Raw genomic sequence first — 6,000 nt, forward strand, 5'->3', positions numbered from 1 at the left:
TTGCTCGTACAATATGCATATTATTATTACTATTGGATAGAAAACAGTCTCTAGTTTCTAAAAACGTTTGAATTATTTCTCTAAGTGAAACAGAACTCCTTTTACAGACCATTTCCTAACCGGAAGTGAGATTTCCAAAAGCGAACTCTCTCTTCAAGAGCTTGTCTATAAAAGGGCATGTCACTTATGACTGTAGAAACACGTCATACGCCTTCGCCTGGGTGTCATGCGGAAGTGAGAGAAGAAATCAGTTGATTATCTCGATCAGGGACTGAACACAACCTCTTGGACTGAGACGTGCACACTTTTTTTTTTTTCCTGGGCGCGAAGTAGGACCTGTACTCGGCTCATGGAAGAACCTTTTTAAAGGTGAATATGATCTCTGGCTTCGATTTTCTTTGATACATGTCACAATATCATCCTAAAGTATGTTTTTTCAATATAGTTTAATTATATTATTGAAATTTATTCTGGACTTTAGACGTGATGCGTCGCAAGAATTGGTTCAAGAACGAGAGGTTAGCAACGCACGGCCAGTGTGCTTGCTAATTCTGAGGGAAATCGTTCGTTATGGATCCAAATAAAGTCGGTTCTGAACAAAGGACCCCTTGGAGAACATTCTGATGGAAGATCAACAAAGATAAGGACCCAATTTGGGATGCTATTTCATATATATCTGTCGAACTGTGCTATGCTACCGTTTGCCTTGAGCCAATGCTGTTGTGATGTTAGCTATTGTAGTAAGCTAATATGACGATATATTGTGTTTTCGCTGTAAAACACTTCAAAAATCGGAAATATTGGCTATATTCACAAGATATTTGTCTTTCATTAGCTATCCACCATATATTGTTCTGAAATGTTTTATGATGTGTAATTAGTAGTTGACGTTGGTGTCTGTATTTTCTGGCTACTCCCGTGCGATTTCTGACTGTAGCTGTGATGGTGGCTATGATGGTAGCAGTAATGTAAAACTGATTTATAGCTAAAATATGCACATTTTTCGAACAAAACATAGATTTATTGTGTAACATGTTATAGGACTGTCATCTGAGGGAGTTTTTTCTAGGTTATTTAGGTTGGTTCTAGGTTGGTTCTAGGTTAGTTAGGTTAGCTACTTGCATGCTACCGTTGCTGTGAAAAATGTCTGTCTGTCTTTTGTATTTGGTGGTGAACTAACATAAATATATGTGGTGTTTTCGCTGTAAAACACTTCAACAATCGGAAATATTGTCTGTATTCACAAGATATTTGTCTTTCATTAGCTATCCACCATATATTTGTCTGAAATGTTTTATGATGTGTAATTAGGTAGTTGGTGTCTGTATTTACTCTGGCTACTCCCGTGCGATTTCTGACTGTAGCTATGATGGTAGCAGTAATGTAAAACTGATTTATAGCTAAAATATGCATTTTTTTTGAACAAAACATAGATTTATTGTGTAACATGTTATAGGACTGTCATCTGAGGTAGTTTTTTCTAGGTTATTTAGGTTGGTTCTAGGTTAGTTAGGTTGGCTTGTGCATGCTACCTGCAGCCTACTTGTGCTGTGAAAAATGTCTGTCTGTCTTTTTTTATTTGGTGGTGACCTAACATAAATATATGTGGTGTTTTCTCTGTAAAACATTTAAAAAATCGGACATGTTGGATGGATTGACAAGATGTTTATCTTTCAAATGCTGTATTGGACTTGTTAATGTGTGAAAGTTAAATATTTCAATTTTTTTTTTTGAATTTGCCGCTCTGCCTTTTCAATGGAATGTGGGAGGAGTGCCGCTAGCGGCACCCCTGGCCTAAACAGGTTAATGCAACCGCTGTGTTAGATTTTAAAAAATAACGTTAGTACAAAGTACAGCATGCAATATTCTGAGACACGCCCAGCCATTCTCCGCCATGTTGGAGCCAACATATTCCACAAAAATACAAAATAACATCATAAATATTCTCTTACCTTTGATGATCTTCCATCAGAATGTAGTGCAAGGAGTCCTAGTTCCACAATAAATCTTTGTTTTGTTTTAGAATGTCCATTTCTTCTGTCGAATTAGCAACTTTGGCTAGCATTGTGGAGCGCACATGTCCATCAACTCTTGGCGCATGGAACGAAAAATTCCAAAAGTCACAATAAACGTAGAATAAACTGGTCAAACTCAGTTGAAAATCCATCTTTATGATGTTTTTCTCATATGTATCCAATAAAGTCCAAGACGGATCATTTCATCGTGTATACCTAACGCATTGCAGAAAACAATGTGGTGTTCCCTGGTGCGCAGCTAAATACTGCCAATAGGGCGGACCTGTCACTCCAAAAGCTCTCATTTGGTCTCACATCAAGCTAGACACCCCATTCAACATTCTACTGCCTGTTGACATCTAGTGGAAGGCGTATGAAGTGCATACAGATCCATAAATATAAGGCAATTGAATAGGCAAGGCCTTACACAGAGCCCCATTTTCAGAATTTTCACTTCCTGTTTGGAAGTTTGCTGCCAAATGAGTTCTGTTTTACTCACAGATATAATTCAAACAGTTTTAGAAACTTCAGAGAGTTTTCTATCCAATAGTAATAATAATATGCATATCGTATGATCTAGAACAGAGTACGAGGCCGTTTCATTTGGGCACGATTTTTTCCCAAAGTGAAAACAGCGCCCCCTATTAAGAAGAAGTTTTAAGGGTAGGGAAAAGATATGAAATGCTGATGCGCATTCTGACTAAGTGACAGAAAACTTGGCAGTCCGCTGCAAATTGAAAACACACACACGCACCCCTCCACACACGGCTCCTAATTTGCAGCTGTTTTGCAGTGAGAATGTGCAGGGACGTATTTTGCCAACATCTATTTAGGCATATGAAAAGAGTCATCCTATCCGATATCACTATCAACTGTCAACTTACAGTTACGATTACGAATACGAGTATGGCCATGTTGGCACACCCCTGCGCACATACCATCCCTACGTGTCTCACGCCGACTCCACTGTCTCTTAATGTAACCATGATTGCGTTCGAACCTCAGTGCAGTTCGATGTAAACAAGCTGAACTGTACGGTTGGTATCTTCTGGAAATGTTTGTCTGGGCAATATATTTCATAAGTAGATAGCCTATTGAAAATATCAACATCAACAAAACGTGGCACACGTAGCACACGTCGCTCTGAGTTCAGGAGTGACGTTCCACAGATTCTGAACAGATGTTGAACTAAAACCCAACTCCTATTTACAAATCGCTATTGACCATTAGTACTCTAGTTCTCTCGTCCTCTCATCCAAGATGGCATAGCAGTCAGACGTATTTGTCCTCGTCTTGTCGTGTCCCATGTGTATATATCTTTTTATATATTTTTTCTTCGCATATCTTTTTTATATTTTTCTAAACCTCAACATCAGAATAGTCTCCTGCAACCCGCCTCACCCAACGTAGTGTGGATCTGCTTTTTTGCTTTTTTCTAAAGTATTTTTCTTTACTTTTGAACCGGAACCCCAACAGCAGCTAGCCAGCTACTGCTAGCGGTCATCAGCTAACCTTTAGTTCGGAAAACTCTCGCCAGTTTGCACAACGCGATTCAAACCAGAGCATACCGGACTTATTTTCTCTCCATATCCCCAGATTCCTACCGCAAGCTCTGAACCTTTTCACCTGGATCATCGCAGCTAGCTAGCTGCAATCAGAATGGCTACTCCTGGCTAACGTCTCTGTCCCAAAGCGAGCACCAATTAGCCTGGAGCTAGCCTATGCTAAGCCCATCTCCCGGCTAGCTGAAGAGGTCCATCAGCCACTCCTGGGCTACAATACCTTTTTTGCCAATTGGCCTGGACCTCTCTTACTTCCGGTTCGGAGCCCCACCGATCCTTCACGACTGGACTACCGATGTAATCTGCCCGTGGGGGTTCTTCAACTGGCTACAACGTTGCGACGTCCCCTGAATGCCCAACTGCTAGCCGCGGCCCGCTAGCTGTCTGCATATCGGACTGTTAGCTGAATAGGTCAATCGGCCAATTTCTGGGCCACTATACCTATTTTGCCAATTGACCTGGCTTACCGAACCCTGCTTATCCATCTCGACTGGATTACCGATGTACTGCCCGAGGGATTTTTTTAACAGGCCCCTCAGTAGCGACGTCCCCTGAATGCACATCTGCTAGCCGCGGCCCGCTAGCTGTTGAGCATATTGGACTGTTAGCTGAAGAGATCCATCGGCCAATTTCTTGGGCTACTATACCTATTTTGCCAATTGGACTGGACCCCTTTACTACACAGAACCCTACTAATCCATCACGACTGGTCTGCCGATGCAACCACACGAGGAGGCTCCGCACGAGGAGGCTATAACAGACTTCTTCCGCTGCAACGTCCCTCTAAGGCCCTTCTGCTAGCTTACTAGCCCCGGCCCGCTAGCTGTCTGAATCGCCGTGTCTCTAGCCAGCTTAACTACTCACTGGACCCCTATGATCACTCGGCTATACATGCCTCTCCCTAATGTAAATATGCCTTGTCCATTGCTGTTCTGGTCAGTGATTATTGTCTTATTTCACTGTAGAGCCTCTAGCCCTGCTCAATATGCCTTACCTAACCCTTTAGTTCCACCTCCCACACATGCGGTGACATCACCTGGTTTAAATGATGTTTCTAGAATAGAGGTCAACCGATTGTGATTTTTCAATGCCGATACCGATTAATCGGGCGATTAAAAAAACGTATTTGTAATAATGACAATTACAACAATACTGAATGAACACTTATTTTAACTTAATATAATACATCAATGAAATCTATTTAGCCTCAAATAAATAATGAAACATGTTCAATTTGGTTTAAATAATGCAAAAACAAAGTGTTGGAGAAGTAAAAGTGAAATATGTGCCATGTAAAAAAGCGAACGTTTAAGTTCCTTGCTCAGAACATGAGAACATATGAACGCTGGTGGTTCCTTTTAACATGAGTCTTCAATATTCTCAGGTAAGAAGTTTTAGGTTGTAGTTGTTATAGGACTATTTCTCTCTATACGATTTGTATTTCATTAACCTTTGACTATTGGATGTTCTTATAGGCACTTTAGTATTGCCAGTGTAACAGTATAGCTTCCGTCCCTGCTGCTGGCAAAACGCACGAAAGTGCTGTTTGAATGAATGCTTACGAGCTTGCTGGTGCCTACCACCGCTCAGTCAGACTGCTCTATCAAATCATAGACTTAATTATAACATAATAACATACAGAAATACGAGCCTTAGGTCATTAATATGGTCGAATCCGAAAACTATCATCTCGAAAACAAGACGTTTATTCTTTCAGTGAAATACGGAACCGTTCCGTATTTTATCTAACGAGTGGCATCCCTAAGTCTAAATATTCCTGTTACATTGCACAACCTTCAATGTTATGTCATAATTAGGCGGCCCAAACTGTTGCATATACCCTGACTCTGCGTGCAATGAACGCAAGAGAAGTGACACAATTTCACCTGGTTAATATTGCCTGCTAACCTGGATTTCTTTTAGCTAAATATGCAGGTTTAAAAATATATACTTCTGTGTATTGATTTTAAGAAATGCATTGATGTTTATGGTTAGGTACAGTCGTGCAACGATTGTGCTTTTTTCGCAACTGCGCTTTTGTTAAATCATCCCCCGTTTGGCGAAGTTGGCTGTCTTTGTTAGGAAGAAATAGTCTTCACAGTTCGCAACGAGTCATGTTAGCAGGCAATATTAACTAAATATGCAGGTTTAAAAATATATACTTCTGTGTATTGATTTTAAGAAAGGCATTAATGTTTATGGTTAGGTACACGTTGGAGCAAAGACAGTCCTTTTTCGCGAATGCGCATTGCATCGATTATATGCAATGCAGGACACGCTAGATAAACTAGTAATATCATCAACCATGTGTAGTTATAACTAGTGATTATGATTGATTGATTGATTGTTTTTTATAAGATAAGTTTAATGCTAGCTAGCAACTTACCTTGGCTTCTTATTGCATTCGCGTAACAGGCGGACTC

This window comes from Salvelinus alpinus, chromosome 27, assembly GCF_045679555.1.
Source record: "Salvelinus alpinus chromosome 27, SLU_Salpinus.1, whole genome shotgun sequence".
Taxonomy (NCBI): Eukaryota; Metazoa; Chordata; class Actinopteri; order Salmoniformes; family Salmonidae; genus Salvelinus; species Salvelinus alpinus.